The sequence below is a fragment of the Monodelphis domestica genome, chromosome 6 (genome assembly GCF_027887165.1).
Source record: "Monodelphis domestica isolate mMonDom1 chromosome 6, mMonDom1.pri, whole genome shotgun sequence".
NCBI classification, from domain to species: Eukaryota; Metazoa; Chordata; class Mammalia; order Didelphimorphia; family Didelphidae; genus Monodelphis; species Monodelphis domestica.
The window spans coordinates 174,923,712-174,945,571 of NC_077232.1; the positions used below are offsets into that span (position 1 = coordinate 174,923,712).

Sequence of the window (21,860 nt, forward strand, 5' to 3'; positions counted from 1 at the left end):
CTGCCTCCACTGCTTTCCCCAAGAAAATCACTCAGCCCACCTCTGGGCTGAGGCAGCCATCCCTGCACACTCCCCAGTCCCTGCGCTTTCTAGTTTAGTTGCCCTTCCGCTCCCTCCTAGCCTGTTTTTAGTTTCCCTCCTTCTAGCTGCAGTAACTGCCTTCTCACCCCTTGCCTTGCTCTAGGGTTAGTGAACGACTCGCTCCTTCTGACTCAAACTCTCCCTCCCCTGCCAGCTGGATATTGGCACCTGTCAGACAGGTGGCTCCTCCGCCCACTCTCCCTTCTTAATACAGTCGTCCCAGCAAGTGGCAGTCGAGTTGCAGGCAACTCGGGGATTCCTTGCTCCGAATCCGTTTGCCCCAACGGGGAATTTCAGGCTTGACCAAAAGCCTGGGAAAACTTGCCACACCTGAGCCACATGCAAGCTAAAGGGGCCGCTCCCATTCCGCTCCCCACTCCCACCGCCCCAGTGGGCGCTACCACCCGGCCTGGAGCCAGCTGCCACTCGGCTCATGGACACTTTCCTCTTTCACTTTTCTTTTTCGCATTAGAGAGAGTGGTTTCTCTGGAGGCCTGGGGAAGCCCTGGTGACCCGAGAAGGCGTAGGACGGGCTTCCTCAAGCTGCCTTCAGCGCAGAGCCGAGCGCTGCTGCCCTCAAGTTCGCCGCTCCGGCCCCCGGCTCCCGGCCACAACCTCACCGCACCTCAGAACCTGCTTGCAAGCCGGGACCCTATGGCGGTAAGGGAGACCTGTGAGTTTCTGGCTCGGGAAGGGGAAGGTGGAGCGGAGGTGGCTTCAGCAATTTTTAAGATTAGTGTCTTCAGTTATTCCAGGATCTGGGTATCTGCCAGTTCTACACCCTATCAGGAGGTTACCCGGGCCATGCTCTGCGCAGCTTTTTCAGTTTCTTCCCTCTTGTCCCGGAAGTGCCCTAACTAGACTCTTGGGGCACCCCCAGGCTCTTAAGTGACTGAAGCTCTTACTACGAACTTCCAATGCTATTCGGAGCTACTCGAGGACCTTAGGGATTCAACATTCTGATTTACAGAAGAAAAAAGTGAGATCCAAAATGTAATTTTCCCAATACTTGGGCAAGTATTCCCAAGATACTTGGGAAGTAGCAAAAACTGAGACTCGAACCCTCTATCCAACGAGTCCACCCCCAGCCACCCGGCCTTTCTCCAGGGATTCCTAAGATCTTTCCCTCGATGCTCCTCTGTTCCCTATGCCCTGCGCCCCTAGTCTTTACCTTCTCTGTCTGCCTCCACTTTCTCGCTTCATTCCATCACCACCCCGTCGTAGGTCTGCTGCCTACTTCTGTTTAGGTTTAGGATTGGGAGGGGCCCCAGCACGGGCAAAAAGAAACTGCTCTCTGGAGGTTTGGCTAAGAATGTTGGAGCTGGGGGGGCGGGGGGGGAAGAGGGGAGCGGAGCACAGTCGGGAACTTGCTGGTTTTCTTAGAAATCACGCGTGCAAAACTGAGCATTGAGGTTTTGCAGTTGAGAAATCTCAAAGTTATTATTTAAAGTGTGGAACCCCTGTTTTCTTTTTCTCCTCTTCCTCTGTGTGTGTGTGTGTGTGTGTGTGTGTGTGTGTGTGTGTGGCGGGGGGTTTGAGGGGCTCATGCCGATTTTATTCACCCAGGTTAACAGCTCCACCCTCCCCTTACTGTCTGTGATTCAGATACACATTGCTCCAAGAAAGAGCCCTTTACATGAAAAGGACTGAGCACTGACCTGATCTATCTATCTCTTTCCCTCCAAGCCTCAGCTAATGGATCCCCTTCTCCAAGAAGCCTTTCCCAGTCTTTAATCTTATTGCCTTCCCTCTGACATAATCTCCTGTTGGTCCACGATCTTCAGTGTGTATTCTGTAGCTACACAGCTATTTACATTTTGTCTTCCCCCTTCTGCCCAGCCCCTTCCTCCCACCTTCCCAGTTAGATTGGGAGCTCTTTCAGAGAAGGGATTGTCTTATCTTTTTATTCCTAGCATTTAGTACTGCGCCTGGCTCACAGTAGGTGCTTAATAAATGCCAGTTGACTCCCCAATTCTTAGCTCGCTTGGATCTCTGGCAAGTTTGTCAATCACAAATGAAGTGATCTTTAGGAACTCTTGGGGAAGAAATACTGACGAGCACCTTTATGGTAAAGTTGGTTCACACCTTTAACTGTATGCTGGCATCTTTGGTTTAACCCATGTCCTGGCAGATTTGGAAGGATTTGAGTTGCTCCAGAACATTGAATGGAATGAATCTATTTCAAGGAATAAAGACTACTTCTCTGTCTCTCTCCCTGCCTTATATGGCCATAATAGGGTTATATTTAGCATAGTGCCTGGCACATAGTAAGCACTTAATACTTGCCAATTCACTGGCTTTCGTATGCACATAAATAAAATCAGTGTTTAAAAAAATTGAGACACACAGTTATATTGTGAGATAGTTTTAATAGTATGGGAGAGTGACTTGTCACCTGTCAAGTATTTACCACTGAACATTCCTTTTCATTAATTTTGCTTGTTTTTATAGCCATTAAAATGGGAATAATAAAATAACATGGGGCTAGAGTGTGGCCTGGATTTCAAATCTGCCCTCAGACACTTAGCTGGGCAAGTCACTTAGTGCTGTTTGCCTCAGTTTCCTCATCTGTAAAATGAACTGGAAAAGGAAATGACAAATCTTTGCCAAGAAAACTCCAAATGAGGTCATAAAGAGTTGGACCCCACTAATCAACACAACAACAATAAATAGATAGCTGTCTTGTAAGGAAGTTTTAAAATCAGTCTGCTCAGGAAACATTTGCCTCCAAGTGCTTTCTGTTTTTTCCTTCATGGTGCAGTGATTCACTGCTAGAATCAGTAGGGAAGGAATTCCTCTACTTATGAAAATCAGCACTTTCTCTGCATCCTTTAGGCTTGGAGCAGATCCCTTAATACCCATTTTTAAAGCTTATTCCATTGGGCTCCAGAGCTGGCCTGTGGATAGATTTTGGGATCTCCTTCATCCTGGATGGGGGGGGGAGCATCTCCTGCCCCCTCCCCCAATCTAAACCTTACCTGAAGTTTAGCATTCTGTTCAATTATGAATTCTGAGAAGGGATTACTCCTAAGACTTCACTAGACTCCCAAAGGGGATCATAATCCCCATAAAGCTAAGAACCACAGTCATACAAATAGGATGTGTCAGAGGCAGATTTTTGAGCCCAAGTCTTCTTGATTTGGGGGGCAGCTGTTTATCCCGTACATTTTATCCACTGCCTTGGAAGCAGAGAGGTGTCCCAGTGGTTAATGTTGTCCTTGGAGTCAGGAGGCTCTGAGTTTGTCTTGTCTCAGATTCTTATTAGCTGTGTGATCCTGAAAAAGTTACTAAAGGTGTCTAAGCCTCAGTTTCCTCATTCATAAAATGGGGACAATAGTAATAGCCATCTCACAGGGTTGTTGTGAGAATCAAATCAACCACATAAATACTATGATTCCATTCTGTCTTTGAAAATTATTATTGTTAAATTAGAAATTCATAGACCTTATAGTTCAAATGATAACTAGAATTTTTTTTTTGTAGTTTGAAGATAACACAGAGATTTACATGGTCCCAGAAGTCAGGATATATATGCACATTTTTTCCATGAGGCTCTAGAATTACTGGTGTATGTTTTTTCTATGTAGATATAGGTTTTATGTGTAAGTAGATATCATTTTTCTTCTTAAATATGATTAAATATTAAATATGACTAATTGATAGCTGTGCCTAGATGCTTCACAGTTTAGAGTTTGTGCTTATATGTACTAAAATAGTACTTTCAGGTTTTCAAAGAGCTTTACAAATGTCTCATTTGATTCTCATTTTGAGCTTGGGAGGTAAGTCATTTTTATCTGATTTTTGAAGAAACTGAGGCAAACAGGTTAGATCACTTGCCCAATGTTACACAGGTAGAAAGTGCCTGACACTAGATTTGAATTCAGGTCATCCTGACTCCAGGTTCAGCATTCTTTCCTCTTTGCTACTTCCTTACACAAACCCAGGTCTTATTGGAAAGGGAACAAGCATTTATTAAACACCTATTATGTGACAGACACTGTGCAAAGGTCTTTCCAACTATTATCTCATTTGATTCAATTACAACTGATCCAGGGGCTTTTTCACTATGCCCATTCTGCACATGCATAATCTATATTAAAGTGCTTGTCCTTTCAAGGAGCAGGGAGAGTCAGGAGGGAGGGAATTTGAAGCTCAAAAAAAACTATAAAAAGCAAGATTAAAATTTTCCTACATGTAACTTAGAGAAAAATAAAATAAAAGCATTCATTAAAAATAAGGTAAGGTGGCTCAGTGGATTGAGAGTCAGGCCTAGAGATGGAAAGTCCTAGGTTCAAATCTGGCCTCAGACACTTCCTAGCTGTGTCATCCTGGGCAAGTCACTGAATCTCCATTGCCTAGCCTTTTCTGCTCTTCTTTCTGCCTTGGAACCAATACACAGTATTGATTCTAAGGCAAAAGGCAAGGGTTTAAAAAAATAGGTAATGGGACAACCACCTGTCAAGGTTACTGGTGAGGGCATTCATGGTTCTAGTAGGATTGAACTAAAATATCTTGGACATTCCTTCTTATTCTAAAATTCTTTGTTGACTCCTAACTTATCCAGTTGGGCAAAACTTTATCCAGCATGTATTTGAATCTCCTAATTGGATAATACCTATGGGCAGCCCCTATTTGTCCACCAAGTTCTCTTGGTAATGAGTTGGTAGAGGATTACATAGAGAATGAAACGGAAGCCCTTAGTGGTGATCTTCTTAGTTGTTGATTTTTTTCCCTCTTTACACTGCTTCTGTACTACTTCTGCTCTGTCTTGCTATTTATAGAGCAAAGAGAACTTGAGCCTAATGATTTAGTAGTGAAGGAAATTCTGGCACAGCCCTTGAGAGCCTGCTCTTTTGGGATCACCTCAGCTTGAGATTATCTGTTGCTTTATCAGATCTAGTTAAAGGAAACAAAGAGATTTAGGTCATCTTCCTTAACTTTAAAATACTTTATCTGATTTATGCCTATTTCAGACTCTGGTGGTTTTATGAAATGTATGGATCCATTTGAGAAAACTGCACAAGGATAAATTGCCTAATAATAAATGGTGTTTTTGGAAATTAAAAAAATCTATTTTGTTTAAATCCACAGACTCCAGGTATAAAGCCATCATAGATTCTTCATTTCTATAGCTTGATAGTTTTGGGGGTTCCTAAAATACTAAGACTAGTAGGGACATGACCATAGACTTTTGTTCAACTTTGTACTAAACTCCCAAGAAATTTTTCTTCTCCTGAGTTAGCTATAGTTTAAAAGTGAAAAGGAGAGGGATTTAGGATCAGTTGTGCAGGGAAAATGGCAGAATATTGTGTTCCAAAAAACCACTGGAGTTGAAAATGATAGTGACAGTAGAGATGGGGAAGTGATAGTAATATATGGCTGTAAGAATTACACAAGCCTTTTTTTTTTTTTTGGTCTTCTCATATGCTAAAATAGTAAACTGAATGCCTGAGTTAATCAGAGTTCCCTTAACCCACTATATCCAGATGATCCCAGACCATACCTCTTGTGTCTCATTTAGCCATCCACCAGGAAACCTGGTATAAGTATGATAAAGCTTTCCCTTTTTACCATTACTTTAATCCTTTTTCTGTTTGTTGAAGACTTCATGTAGCAGGCTCAGGGGAGAAAGAGTTAACTTGGCATCTGAAATCCTGAATTTCAGATAGGATTTTGGTAGGATGATGAGCAATTCACCTACTTTCTGATGTAGATAATTGAGATAATACTATTTGTACTACATATCTCACAGAGTTGTGAAGAAAGCATTTTGTAAAGCTTTAAATTCTTTTCTTTTTTTTAACATGGCCCATTATTTATTCTTTCACTTCTAGGCTGTAGTTTGCTTAAACTAGTCCTGGAATTAGGTAAGTTTTGGGTTGTGGATTTGGACCAGGAACCTCTGCAGGTCTGTGGCTGTTTCACTGATCCTGGATGCCAGAAAAATCTCAAGACAAGTTTATTAGAGGAAAGGAAGAGAAGGGAGATGGTGGATAAATGAATAAATAAATACAATTATCAAACTCCTATTATGTCCAAAGCAAAGTGCTAGGTGTAGGACATAGAATTGGAACAGAGGTAGCTCCTGCTCCTGAAGAACTTCCATTCTTTTTTGTTAAAGCCTTAATTTCTATTTTATTAACAAGTTTAAGACAGAAGTGTGTCAAGGGCTAAGCAAATGGGGGTAAAATGACTTGCCCAGGGTCACACAGCTGGGAAGTGTCTGAGGCCAGATTTGAATCCAGGTCCAGTCAATTCCAGGTCTGGTGCTCTATCCAATGTGCTACCCAAATGCCCTGGAACTTCAGTTCTAATAGGAAGAGACAATAAGTATAGATGAATGGTGAGATTTGTTCTGATATTTCTATTCCTATCACAACAGGTGAAGAGTGAGGGTAGGGAGGTGATGGTGGTATGTGTGAGTCTGCAAGATAGATAATAAGGTGACTCGACAGGTGCTAGTTTCCTGGTGGATAGCTGGATAAGATGTGAGCCATGGTCTGGGGCTGGCTGGGTAGAGTAGGTCAGGTTAGCCCAGCCTATGATGGTATAGGCAGGTGACACCTGGAGAAGGGGTCAGACTTGAGGATGCTTGTCTAGTCACCAGCAGGATTTTGTAACTGATTGCCTATAAGAGCGGAGGAGAGTCCAAGACAGATACTAGGTTTCAGACATGGAAGACCAACAGCAAGAGTGAGGTGGGAAGAAGGAAGAATAGGTTTAGGAAGCTCAAGTGAGGATATGGTTAGTTTGAGGTGCCCGTAGGACAAAGAAGCCGACAAATCTTAAATTAAGGAAGAGAGAGCAAAGAAGAGCAAGGATTTTGTTAATCTCATTGTCTTGCTCATATTTCAGCTCAAATTGCCAAGCCAATTTTTTATTACCAGAAAAGTTGACGCCTGGCACCTAATTATCTGTGAAGCGTGCCAACCATAGCTTTTTTTCAGGATTAGAAACTGGGTTTTTCCCAAACAAGCACCTGCTATTTAAGGTCCCTCCCAACCCTCTCTTCCCTATCTTCTACTCCCCTAATTAAAAAAAAAAAGTCTATTTGCAGAGCATAGATATGATCAAACAGGGAAAAGCCTTTCTCAGTTTTCAAATTAGACCTCTGTGTTCATGGGGATTAGAAGTCATCAGGCTTATATTTCTGAAGTTGCCAAGAAGAGATTATAATTCCTAAGGTTATTCCTGTAACTAGTTCACCCTCACACCAAGGATTTAATTCCCTGGGATCAGAGGAAACTTTTTATATGAAGAATCCTTGGTTTAAGGCAGACTATCCAGGCTTAAGTCCCAACTCTGCCATTTATTAATTGTGTTACCTTAGGCAAGTTAATTAATAGTTTGGGGTTTTTCATCAATTAAATGAAGATAAGACTATCCACCTCACTTATTGTGGAAGAAATCCTTGTTATTCTGTATCTTTGTTTCACATTTATCAGACATATTGTACATAAACATACACATTTAGAATTTTAGGGTTTGTAGACTTATTTACATAGATTATCTCATTTAATCTTCGTGTATATGTGTGCATGCAGAAGTACATATATTTCCTAAGAGAGGTTATCTCAAACATCTTTTTTTTTTTAAATATATTTTATTTGATCATTTCCAAGCATTATTCGTTAAAGACATAGATCATTTTCTTTTCCTCCCCCCCACCCCCCATAGCCGACGCGTAAGTCCACTGGGCATTAGATGTTTTCTTGATTTGAACCCATTGCTTTGTTGATAGTATTTGCATTAGAGTGTTCATTTAAAGTCTATCCTCTGTCATGTCCCCTCAACCTCTGTATTCAGGCAGTTGCTTTTTCTCGGTGTTTCCACTCCCATAGTTTATCCTTTGCTTATGAATGGTGTTTTTTTTCTCCTGGATCCCTGAAAGTTGTTCAGGGACATTACACCGCCCCTAATGGAGAAGTCCATTACGTTCGATTATACCACAGTGTATTAGTCTCTGTGTACAATGTTCTCCTGGTTCTGCTCCTCTCGCTCTGCATCACTTCCTGGAGGTTGTTCCATCTCAAACATCTTAATACAATTTTAAGCATTAATAGAGTTAAATAGCTTTATGAGCTCAAACTTGCATTGACTTTTGGGATACTCTGTATTTATAAATATTGCTGCTTAGAGCAGGATTCAGTGGAATAGTTACTTCTCCTCCTACCTAGGCTAGGACGTCATACATTTGACAGTATTCAGAAACAAAGACAAAATTCCAAAGTAAGAGCAAGCAGGTATGGCATAGAGAATTTCCGTTAACAATAATCATGTTAAAGTTTGGAAGTCCACTTGGCAATAATCTCTCTCTAGAAAACCTCAGGCTAGTCCAGAGTGTGACTCAAACCCAAAGAAATGAAGGGTCCCTTCTTCTGACTTTCAGAAAGTCCCACTTTCTCCCTTAACGATTTCTATAAAGGAAGATGCAATTGGCCCTTAATAAGAATAGACGAACAAGAATTTCTGTGCATGACATTTGTTCCTGGAATTTTGTAAGTATAATGAAGCTTTTTGGAACCAGTGACATTAACCATGGACAATTTATTACTCTTATTCATTTAATAAGAAAGAATAGGAAGGGTGGTGGTAATGAATTCACTTCTACATGTCCTGACACCTCCTGGGGAACATATGTAATAAATACTTTCTATGACTACCAGTTAGGTTGTGTGTGCAACACTTATCAGATCCTTAAATTGTACATACTGTACCTTGTACCATTTTAGGTGCCTGATAAATATTTGTTTAATTGAATTGAATTAAATCTGCTTCTTGACTGATCCAGGACAATTCCTAGAGCTATGTATAAACAAACATTTCTTAATGGAGGAAGCAACAATGAAAAAGTATTCTCTGCCTATAGAAAATCAAAAACAGGGGAAAGGATTTGCTATTTAACCAACATATTTGGGAAAACTGGGTGGTGATTTGGCAGGGGTCAGATTTCCATCCACCTCTTATGTGGTCTACCTTAGTAAATTCCAGCTGGATGGTAGACTCTCTCTCTCTCTCTCTCTCTCTCTCTCTCTCTCTCTCTCTCTCTCTCTCTCTCTCTCTCTCTCTCACACACACACACACACACACACATACACAGAACTCTAAGCAACTTGGAATGAAATAGAATAAGTTATTTACCTCAATTGAAGATCAAGTATTTATTAAAAGCATACCATGTGTCTCATGCTATAATAAATGCCAGACACAGCAAAAACTGTAAAAAACAAACAAACAAATATATCTCTTCAAGGAGCTTCCATTCTAATGGGCAGACAATATGTAAGTAATAACTAATATTTATAGAGCACTTTAAGATTTGCAAAGCACTTTACATATATTATTTCCTAGGGTCCTCATACCTGCTGTCATTTTATAGATATTAAAAAAAAAAAAAACCAGAGACAGAAGCAAAGTGACTTGTGGGAGTGAAATAGTGGTTGTGATAGGATTTGAACTTAGAGCTTCCTGAATCCATGTCCAGTGTGCTATGCCACCTGTCAGCTTTAGTCACATACTAGAAATATAGAGAGTAGATGGCAGCCAATCTCTGAGGGGAAGGCTCCAGCAATTACAGAGTAGGGGAAAGACCATGAAAGGTTTCTAGCTAAATAATGTGGAATTTGAGCTTAGTCTTGAAGGAATCCAGGAAAACTAAGAGACAGAGATGAAGAGGCAGAGCATTGAGGTTAAGGGGAAGTAAAAAAATGCCAGGAATAGAGAGATGGAGGTTACAGCAGCCAGGGTAAAGGGCACAGATGGAGGGTAAAGAAGTAGGCTCTGAGGAGTGTTTAAAGCTTGGTTAGACATCAAAGAAGCCAATCCACCATATTCTGCGCCATCACCTGTTGTCTTGATGTTAGTCTTGGACCTGGGCTTCGGTGACTCTGGAAGAGAGGATGAGGCTAATGACTTTGGGCAACTCTGCCTCACTTAAATCCAAGTCACTCACAGATTGAGACAGATTGGGATGTCACTGATCTTCTTTGAAAATGAAGGATGAACCATTACACCATTACCAACAGCAGCAGCAGCAGCAGGAGCAAGTAATTCAATGTAATCAGATCAGAGTATAGTATGTGGAAGGAATTAAATGTAGGGGAACTGAGAGGGTAGGAAGGGTCCAGGCTGGGAAGGGCTTTAAGATCCATACCAAGGATTTTATATTTGATGCTGAAGTCAAGAGAGAGAATTACTGGATTTTATCAGAGGGAGGCTGACATGGTCAGTCCTACACTTAGCAATGGGTGGAGGATAGATTGTCAGAAAGCTCTAGTAATAGTCCCTGTGAGAGGTGGCTATTTATAAAAGTGGCCTGTCCCAGGGTGCTGTGGCTATGTCATTTGGAGAGAAGAGGGTAAGGTAGGAACAATATTTCACAATGGGTTCGATAGGTTGGGTGAGTGGGTTAAGTGACACTGACGTTATGAACCTAGGTGATGGGAAGTATGGTTGCTGGTGCTTTCAGCTGTGGAAAGTTGGAAATTTGGAAAGGAAAAGAGAGGGCTGAAGAAAAGATGAAGTTTAGTGTTGGATATACTCCAGGAGATGACTGAGACATGCACTTAGAGGTGTGTACAAGCCTTTTGATAAGTGATGTGAGTAGAAGACTATGGCTGAAGGTGAAGATGAGGGCCAGAGAGGGAGAAAACAAATTAATGATCATGTAGTGACAGTGGAAAGGACACTGGTGTTAGAATGAGAGGACCTGGATTCAAATCCTGCCTCTGACACTTAATACTTGTTTGACCTTAGACTTCTCTGAGAATCAGTTTTCTCTTCTGTAAAATGATTGACTGTTGGACTAGAGGACTGCGGTCCTTTCTATCTTGGAAATCTAAGATTCAATATAAGCAGATGGTAAAAATTCACAGAGGCAACTGATAGTTTGAAACAGATATCAACAGAGACAGTTTTCAAAAGAAATTCTTAATAATCACTTAAAATCATATTCAGCACTTCTACTAATCAGAGATGCAATTTAAAACAACATTGTGATGCTGCCTCATATCTATCAGATAATTAAAAGTAAATAAAATTCCAAATGGAGCAGAATTTAAACAGAAATGTTCATTCATTATTGGTAGACTTAAAAATCACAGAAATTTTTGGAGAGCACTCTGAAGTTTTTAGTTAACGTTACAAAATTGTGTATACCCTCTGCCCCAATAATTCCTTCAGTGTAAGAAAGAAAAGAAAGCTGTCTGTTTAAATGATTTCAATTGTTTACTATTGTAGAAATTGAACATGAATTGTCTAACAGAGGAATGGCTAAACAAACACAGTACTTTAATACAGTGGAATCTTGTAATCCAGTCAAGACAGGGAAGAATGAGGAACCCCAATATAGAAATACTTTGTGATATGAAAAACGGGAAAAAAAGAGTATAGCCAGATGAATAGCATACACAATTATTTAGAGAGCAAATACACAAAAAATCCTAATGAAAGTTGAGTCACTGAAGAATTGTTCTAATAGAGAAGTATGTTTTGTATTTAATTTAAATAATTATGAATCATATTTAATTAGATACATTGATGATCAGCATTGTACATAAATAATTTAGTAAAGCAAAAGTAATCTTCCTCCAACTGATACTCTTATGCCCATACACAAATACCGCAGACCTTTCTTTCAGAATAAAACTATGTGGTTCTTATTAATAGGTCATTGTTTAAAATACAGAATTAAAAACTAAGGCATTAATGATTTCTAAAACTTTAGGAATAATGAGAGCCTGGATCTCTGAAAACACTAAGTGGTCTTGTTTTCTACTTTCACTCAAAGACATTTCAATTACTCTTGGTGGAAATCTTTCCAAGCTTACTTACCTGGAAAATCTAAAGTTCAGGCCAAGTGATTTCTTAGACCCTTTTCTGCTCTAAGACAATCTTAATCCAAGTTGACTGGCAAGTCTTCATTCATGCAAATGCCTGGCCCTTTTATTTAGTATCCTTCTTTGAGTAACTTTTGTTGTTATTTGAATTCTTTGGGCCTCAGTTTCTTCAACTGACACAGGAGATTGTTGGACTCTGATTTCAAAGATCTCTTCCTTTCACTTTTAAATGCTGTGATTCTTTGAGTGTACCTTAGGAATAAAGTAAAATTTCAGTGTTGTTACATATAAAGCAGTAAGTGATGATAAGTAAGGATAGTTGTGTGCTTATTCTGACAGTCATGAGCTGATATCCATTGATACCAAGACTTAAAGGGTGTTTGCTTAGGGAGACCTTGGTGGGAATATGACTCTATACAGTTGCAGTGGAAGAAATTAAGACTTATAGAAAAAATAGCTATGTATCACATATTTTTCCTTTAGGGTAAAATATAGCCTACAGAATCCAATCCCATAGGGGTGGAGTCCAAGTCTGAGTCATGATATTCACTGAGAGCTATTAAGTGACTAAAGTCAGTTTTACAAACTGGAACTGTTATCCAGTGTCCTTTGACTCCAAGTTATATAATAATAAGAAGAAAACTGGTTCACCTCTATAAAAAGTTTTGTATCTTTCAAAGGGCTTTGGCATACATGATCTTATTTTATCTTCAAAACAATCCTGTGAGACAAGTTCTGCTAGGTTACTATTATACCTGTTTAGTAGTATAAAAATTAAAATTAAATCTCAATAAAATATTATATTTTAGGAGATTTATTAAGGGATCATTAGAAATAAAGGAATAAAAAGGATACAAAATAAAGACCACGTGCCCATGGCTGATTAGCCATTTCAAAATCCTCACTTGCCACCACCATGCTTGCTGACAGGGCCAAAAAGAGGGTGGGACCCTCCACATCCCCACCTAATATCCCTTGTCTATAGGAAGTACATAAGGACCAGAAGACAGTGCATTCCCGGGAAATGTAGTTCTTTTTTAAGATAACAGATTTTCAATTATACAGTAGATGACGTAAATGAGAGAAGATAAGAGTGATCATATTAGAGACAAGGTCAAATATGAAATCAGGACTCGTGTGATTCCATATTGAGCTTTACCATTAAACTAAGGGTAATTTCAATGCAGAATGAGTTAGTGGAGGGCTGAGGTCAGTCAACAGGGAACATGACTTGGGCAAAGAGGAGGAAGAGAGGGGAAGAGTAGAAAGAGAATCAAAGAAGATAGAGAGAAGGAAAGAGATATTCTAGTGACTAGAACATGCAATTCTTCAGATGTGGATGAGGAAGGCAAAACTAAGGAAAGGAACGGATACCTCTCTGGCCACCTAAGATGTCCTCTTCTTTAAAATAGGGATACTAATACTATCTACCTCACTGAGTTCTTGTGAGGATCAAAGGAGATAATATATGAAAGGTGCTTTATAAATATTAAGGTGTTCTTTTTATGAGAACTATTTTTTATTATTAATCTTAATTTTAATTTACTGAGTTTATGACCAGAAATTCTGGACTGATGTTGGGGCATGATATGTTTCTAATAGGTAGAAAACTAGAACTATGAGAAAGCAACCAGGATCAGACTTGGCAAGAAGTTATAAATGAATAAGACCTAGTCTTTTTCACATAACACCCATATTAATTCACAAGAGTCTTTGGCACTTGTAAATCTTATCTTTCTTCTCTGTTGTTCTGCTGGCCTTCCCACCTTTTCCATGATTCCTCTGGTACTACCAGTACATTTTAGGGAATCCCTTTAATCATGGCTTTCAGGCAGTCAATTCTTAAATTGTCTTTCCTCAATCTATTTTTCAGGTCAGTAGTTTTTCAATGAGATGCTTCATGTTTTTTTCTGTTCTCCTCCCCCAATTATTTTGATTTTGTTTTATTGTTTCTTGATGTCTCATGAAATCATTAGTTTCTAGTTGCTCAATTCTAACTTTTAAGACACAATTTTCCTCCATCAGCTTTTGGGTCTCCTTTTTCATTTGGCCCATTTCTTTTTGCATTGTTTTCATTTCTCTTCCCCACTTTTCCTCTGCCTCTCTTAGTTGGTTTTTTAAATCCTTTTTGAGCTCTTCTAGAATCTGTGTCCAATCCATATTTTTCTTTTGGACTTTTCATGTGTTTACTTTGTTTTCACTGACCCCTTTTGTGTCTGTACCTTGCTCTTTGTTTCTATTAAAAAATCTTTATAGTTATGTGCTTTTTTGGTTGCCTGCTCATTTTTCCTACCTTTCTATAGGTAGACTCTTTTGTGGGAGGTTAGGGTACCCTCTTCAACTTTAGTCTTTCCTTGACACTATTCTTAGCTTTTTTTCTGGGTTTTTGCCAGTTTCAGTTCTCCCAAGATGGTATGATGGACTGAGGGCTGGGAACTCTGAAGGCCACTTCCTACTGCTGATTAAATTAACCCTTGAGATGCTGATAGCTGAAATTCTCACCTCAGACTTGGGCTTAAGCGTTTAGTCTCACTGTGCTTGATCAAGTCAGGGATTGCTGAAATTCTAGCCTCAGGCTTAGGTATAAGTTTTTGGTCTCACTGTGGGTTTGATTTTGCTAGGCACATAGATTACCCTGTCTTGAGGCTCTACCTTGAACTTTTGGCAAGAGGGTCAAAAGCCCCCCACCCCCATCCTACCAGCTACTCCAATCTGGGATCTATGTCCTTGCCACAGGTCCAGACTTGGACTCATGGCCTCACCTTGGGCCCACATAGATTAAGCTGCTTTAACACAGACTGCCCTGGGTTGGAATTCCAGACTTTACTACAGGTTTAGAATTTCAAGGGTGTGGGTTGGTTGGACCTCTATTTGCCCAGGCAAGGTCTCAGGGTCTGGGTGTTGGTTTGGGGTTAGGTTCCGAACTTGGAGCAGCAGATGTGAGGTGGGAGTATGTGGCTCACTCTTCGCTGCTTGCTATAGCCTTCTATTGTCTGTGCTCCCCTCTTTCCCCAATACCCCAGATATTCGCTGCCTACCTTTTAGGTTTTTCTCTTCTTGAAAGTTGTTTCATTCTGTCTCCTTGTTGGTGCATTCACTCCTGTATCGTTTTGTGGTATTATTTTAATATTAGTTGGAGATGATTTTCATGGTGACTTTACGCATCTTTGCTCTACCCTGACATCTTCCTAGGGGAATCCCTTTGAAAACACTTGTGGAGGATGACTTTGGCATGCAAGAGGAAAAAAGAGAAGGAATTTTCTGCATAGGAACCTAAGAAACAGGAGGGTAAAAAAAAAAATCTCCTGGAAACACAGAGAAGAAAAGATTGGGTAGAGAGGTAATAGTTGTTAAAGAATTTGAAAGTTATTAAGTGGAAGTAAGATTACATTTCACTCCAAAAGGAAGAATTAAGGAGTAGTGGATGGAGATTGCAAAGAATCCGATTAATGCATGATAGAAGGAGGAAAGCAAACAAAAAAAAATTAGAGCTATAAGTATGAGTGCTATGTAGAGGTGGACAGGATGTCTTGGAAAGTACTGCGTTCCTCTTCGTTGGAGCTTGTTTACATAATAGAAATTGGATAATCTCTTTTGAGGACATTGAAAAATCAATTAGATACAGATGGAAGGTTCAAAATCTTCTAGACACTTCAGGTCTTTCTTTAGCTAATTTAAGGAGGAAAAGAGAGAAGAGACCCAAGCCCAAAACAAAACAGATCTTTCCTTCTTTCCCAAGGGCTTTATTTAACTCATTTAAAAATTCATTTCATTTGTTTTTTTTTAAGCTACACACATGAAGAAATATTTTTTGACAATTGTCTTTTAATAATTTGAAGTTAATATTTTCTCCTTCCCTACTCTCTCTCCCCTCCCTGAGGTGCTGAATGCTCTGATATAGGTTATATCTGTAGTTTCGTGTAATACATATTTTCATATTGCATATATAGTAAAAGACACATATCACACATACAACAGACATCTCATGAAGGAAATATAGTGGAAGTTGATTTTTTTAAAGTTAAAAATGCCTTAATTTTTTATTCCTGGTACAACAACCACAACTTACAAGGTAATATACCAGATATAATGAAAAGAAAAAGAAAAGACAAAGCTACAACAGATAAAAGACCTCAGGAATGTACATCTAATTGACCCTGTGTTGCATTAATAAATAGCTGCACTTTTTTTTTCAGACTGTGTCTATGACATTCCTGAACAAGAATGGTTTCCTGTTTAAGCTGCAGTAGCTTTTCTGAGTATGGATCGTCATTTCTACTGTGGCAGATTTTTACAATTCCTCTTAAGTATTTGGGACTACTATCTCAAAGTAACTTTCAGCTTTCTTGACAACTCCTTGCTCTCTCTTCTGCTAAGAACTGTAGCCTGTTTCTGATTGTTTTTAGAACCTTCTGCTACCATATCCACCACTTCCACCACCAGATCCATAACCACCACCATAAGGACTATCTCTCCTTCCACCAAAACTGCCTCCTTTCATTTGTTCATAAATTGATTGCTTCTGCCCACTATAATTTCTGAAACCATTATAGTTCCCACTGCCACCATAGTTACCACCACCAAAATTTCCTCCTTCGTTGTAACCATCATATCCTCTACCACCACCACCACCACCATCATATCCACCATCTTGGTTTCTGTATCCATGTCTACTACCATCACCATACACTCTCTACTACTGTAGCAAGGATCACCTCCATAGTTGCCACCATCTTGTGGATAGCATTTTCATTACGAGTTCCTTGTTATCTTGGAGACTCGCTTTGCTGATAATGGTTTATTCCTTCACAGTTAATCATTGAATAATATTTCTGTTATTATGTACATTGTTCTCTTGGTCCTGCTTACTTCACTGTGCATTAATTCATATAAATCTTTCCAGGTTTTTATGAACTTCTCCTGTTTTTCATTTCTTATGGCCCAATACAACCATATAACACACCTTTTTCATCCATTCCCCAAGTAATGGATAACCCCTCAGCTTCTAAATCTTTGCCACCACAAAAAGAACTGCTAAAAAACATTTTGGTGCAGGTAGATTCTTTTCCTTTACTTCTGATTTCTTTGGAATACAGACACAGTAGTGGTATTGATGGGTTAAAGGGTATGCATAATTTTATGGCCCTTTGAGCCCAGTTCCATATTGTTCTCCAGAATGATTATATCAGTTCCACCAACAGTGTTTTAATGTTTCAATTTCCCCACATTCCCTCCAGCATTATCATTTTTCTTTTTAGATGTGTTAGTCAATATGGTAGGTATGAAGTTATATTTCAGAAATGATTTAATTTATCTTTCTCCAATCAGTAGTGATTTGGACCATATCTTCATATGACTATGGATAGTTTTAATTTCTTTCTCTGAGAACTGCCTATTGATATCCTTTGACTATTTTTTGATTGGGGAGTTCTTTGTATTCTTATAAATTTCACTTAGTTCTTTATATGGTTGAGAAATAAGGCCCTTGTCAGAGATATTTGCTACATTTGCTATAATTTTTTCCCCAAAATTGTTGTTTCCTTTCTCATCTTGGTTGCATTGGTTTTATTTATACAAAATCTTTTTAAGTTAGTGTAAGCAGAATTATCTATTTTGTTTTTATGATCTCTATTCTTATTTGGTCATAAATTCTTCCCTCATCCATAAGTTTGACAGGTAAACTTTTCCATGTTCCAAGGGCCTAATATGTTTATGGTGTCACCCATTATTTCTAGATCAATTATCCATTTTAACATTATCTTGGTCTATGGTGTGAGATATTGGTCTCTGCCATACTGCTTTCCAGCAGTTTTTTATCAAATAGTGAGTTCTTTCTACAAAGGATTGGATCTTTGGGTTTAGCAAACATTAAATTGCTATGACATTAACTGCCAAGTGTTGATTACTTAGGCTATTTCATTGACCCACCACTCTATTTCTTAGCCAGTACTTGATTTTTGATAATTACTGCTTTATTAAAGTAAAGTTTGATATCTGGTATGGCCAGACCTTCTTCCTTCATATTGTTTTTCATTAATTCCCTTTTTATTCAAGGCCTTTTGTTTTTCCAGATGAACTTTGTGTTATTTTTTCTAGTTCTATGAAATAATTTTTGGATAGTTTGATTGGTATGACACTGAATAAGTAAATTCATTTAGGTAGGGTTGTCATTTCCCTATATTGGCTCGGCTTATCCATTAGCAATTAATGTTTTGTTTTGTTTTTCCAATTGTTTAGGTCTGACTTTATTTGTGTGAAAAAAATTTTTTTAAATTGTCTTCATGTAGTTTCTAGTTTTGTTTTGGCTGATATATCCAGAGATACTTAATATTGTCTAGAGTTATTTTGAATAAGATTTCCTTTTCTATTTCTTGCTGTTGGATTTTGTTGGTGGCAAATAGAAATACTAATGATTTGTATGGGTTTATTTTGTATACTGTGACTTTGCCAGTCATTAATTATTTCAATTAATTTTTTGGCCGATTCTCTAGGATTCTTTAGATCATCTTTGGTATCATCATATCATTTGCAAACAGCAATAACTTTGTTTCTACATTGCCTATTTTAATTTCTTTTTCTGTTCTTATTGGTCTAGGGAGCATTTCTAGTATAAATTTAATAAGATAATGAGCATATTTGTTTTATCCTCATTTTACTGGTATAGGATTAAAAATTAATATCAAACACTCCAAGCATTATATATTTTATAAGATTTATTAATAATGACTTGAAGTAGAGGAAAATAGATAAAGCCTGAGTAAGAGCAAGTTTATCCAGAATGTGCAGTGAGGGATAGCCAAGCCAGGAGGGGATGGGAAGAAGAGTTCACACAAGAGGAAGAGTTCAAACTTATTTACAAATGTGGAAACTCAACGCAGGGGATGCAAAAGAAAAGAATTCTGGGGAAAGAAGGGAATTTTGGGGAACATAGTCCTGGGTACAATATTCCAGTGATACACTGGGAAGGTTTTTATTTCTTCCTCATTACAGATAATTGTTGCTTATGGTTTTAGCTAGACACCATTTATCACTTTGAAGAGTCTTTCCATTGATTTCTTTTTTTTTAAATAAGGAATGGGTGCTATATTTTATCAAGTGCTTTTTTTTGCATATATTGAAATAATCATATGATTTCTAATGTTTTTGTTACTGATATGGTTATTATGCCAATAATTTTCCTAATATTGAACTATTCCTGCATTCCTGGAATAAAACTCAACTGATTATGGTTCATGATTCTTATCATATAATGTTGTAATAGCCTTGCTACTACTTTATTTAAAATTGTTGCATCAATGTTCATTAGGGAGATTGATCTATTATTATATTTATTTTAGTTCTTCCTGGTTTAGTGTCTTAAAATTGGAAGAATCCCCTCTTCCCCTATTTTTCTAAATAGTTCATGTACTATTGGATTTAGTTGTTCTTTGAATGATTGGTAGAATTCACTTGTGAATCCATATGGCCCTAGGGTCTTTTTCTTAGGGAGTTCTTTGATGGTTTGTTTAATTACTTTTTCTGTGGTGGAGCTGTCTTAAGTATTCTATTTCCTCTTTTGTCAAACTAGGTAATTTATATTTTTGTAAGTATTCATCTATTTCACTTAGATCATTAGATTTATTGGCATATAGTTGGGCAAAATAGCTATCAATAGTTGCTTTAATTTTTTCTGCATTGGTTGTGATTTTACTTTTTCATTTTTGATATTGGTAATTTGATTTTTCTTCTGTATCTTTTTTACTCAAGTTAAAGAATAGTTTATTTATTTTCCCCCCATAAAACCAATTCCTTGTCTTATTTATTGGTGCAGTGTTTGTTTTTTTTTCAATTTTTAGTAAACTCTTCCTTGATTTTCAGGATTTGCAATTTAGTGTTTAATTAGGGTGGTAGTTAATCTGTTCCTTTTCTAGTTTTTTATTTATAGTTGTATGACCAACTAATTGATCTGCTCTTTTTCCATTTTATTGATCATAAGCATTTTTAGATATAAATTCTCCCCATAACACTTCTTCAGCTATCTTCCTTATATTTTGATATGTTGTCTCTTCTTCATCATTTTCTTTAACAAAATTGTTGATTATTTCAATTATTTTTTATTCTTTAAGATAAGATTATTTGGTTTCTAACTAGTTTTTATTCTTTCTGCTGCCTTTTGTTAAGTATAATTTTTGCATTATGATCTAAAAAGTATGCATTTAACATTTCTGCTTTTTGACATTTGGATGTGAGGTTTTTATGCCCAATTATGTGGTCAAATTTTGCAAACTTGCTATGTACTGCTGAGAAAAGTATATTCCTTTGATTTCCATTCATTTTTCTTCAGAGGATTATCATATCCAATTTTTCTAAAATTTTATCCATCTCCTTAGTTTCTTATTTATTTTTAGGTCAGATTTTTCTGCTTCTGAGAGGGAAAGGTTGAGGTCCCTCACTAGTAATATTTTACTGCCTATTTCCTGTAACTCATGTAATGTTTCTTTTAGGAATCTGGATGCTGTGCCATTTGATGTGTATATGTTTAATATTGATTTTGTTTAATTGTCTATTATGCCTTTTATTATGACGTGATTTCCTTCCTTTTCTTGTTTTGATTATAGTAACTTTTACTTTGAGACCATGATGGGTGCCCCGGCTTTTTTTTTTTTTTTTAATTTTAGCTGCCACAGAGTAGATTCTGCTCTAACCTCATGTTTTTACTCCTTGTGTGTCTCCTTGTTTTAAAAGTGTTTCTCATAGACAGCATATGGTGGGGGCTTGGTTGTTAATACACAATGCCGTCCTTTTCAGTTTTCTAGGTGAGTTCATCCCATTCATATTCACAGTTATGATTACTAATTTTATGTTTCCTCTCACCTTATTTTCCTCCTATTTACTCTTCTCTCTCTCTCTCTCTCTGTTTAGCCTTTCCCTATTCATTGATGTTTTATTTTTGACAACTACCTCCCCTAATTCACTCTCTTTTTTGACCATCCTCCCTCTTCCTTATTCTCTCTATTTTTCTACTTTTTTTTTTCAGGGTATGGTAGATTTTATTATCATTTTGAGCTCTTTCTGATGAGAGTAGGGTTTAATCATAGCACCCCTCCCCAATCCATTTTCTCCTCTACTGTATTTGCCATTCACCTGTCTCATAATGAGAGAATTTATCCCCTTCTATCTCTATTTTTCTCTACTCCCCATGTGTTCCTCTTTCCTGTTCCTTTTTTTAATATCAGCCCACTTTATTTAGCTTTCTTTCTTCTTTCTATGTATAATCATTTTTGTTGCTCTAATAGGGAAAAGTTCTTAACTACCTTAGGTACTTTAGATATCTTTTCATACTTTAAGTATCTTACCTTTCTCAAGTATCATAGACAGATTAATTATTTTAATTAGCACCATCCCAGATATGAATGTACTGAATTCAATCTTATCAAAACCCTTAAGTTTTCACTTTACCTTTTTATGCTTCTCTTGAGTGTTGAATTTGCTCATAAAATTTTCTTTTCGACTCTGGTTTTTTGGTCAGGAAAATCTGAAATTCTTCTATTTCATAAATGTTATTTTTTTTCTCCTGAAGGATTATGCTCTTTTTTTGCTAGGCATGTATTTCTAGGATGTAATCCTAGATCCTTTGCCTTTGTGAATATCATATTCCATGTAGAATCTGTTAGTCTTGTGTAATCTTAACTGTAGCTTCTCAATATTTGAATTATTTCCTTCTAGCAACATGTAGTGTGTGTTTTTTGTTTTTGTTTTTTTTTCTTTTTGCTTGGCCTATGACTCCTGGAATTTGGCTACACTAGTTCTGAGATATTTTATGAGGCCTCTTTTAAGATGTGATAGATGGATTCTCTAATTTTGACCCCCTCTTGTTCAAATATATCAAAGGTGTTTTTCCTGAAGATTGCTTGTGATATGTTATCCATGCTTTTTAAAAAAAATTATGTGTTTCAAATATTC

At 37.7% G+C, this 21,860-nt stretch overlaps 1 protein-coding gene across 2 annotated transcripts in view; it reads left to right on the forward strand.

Annotated features, from left to right (window-relative positions):
• The first annotated feature begins 319 nt into the window (after nt 1-319).
• Nucleotides 320-21,860, forward strand: part of IL15 (interleukin 15) — a 181,657-nt gene continuing 160,116 nt past the window's right edge. Inside the window, exon 1 of one of the 2 annotated variants that reach the window (XM_016423201.2) lies at nt 320-754. The gene's annotated coding sequence lies outside the window, so the exon portion shown is untranslated. The remainder of the gene's footprint in view (nt 755-21,860) is intronic. The other variant, XM_007496294.3, reaches the window with a different exon arrangement.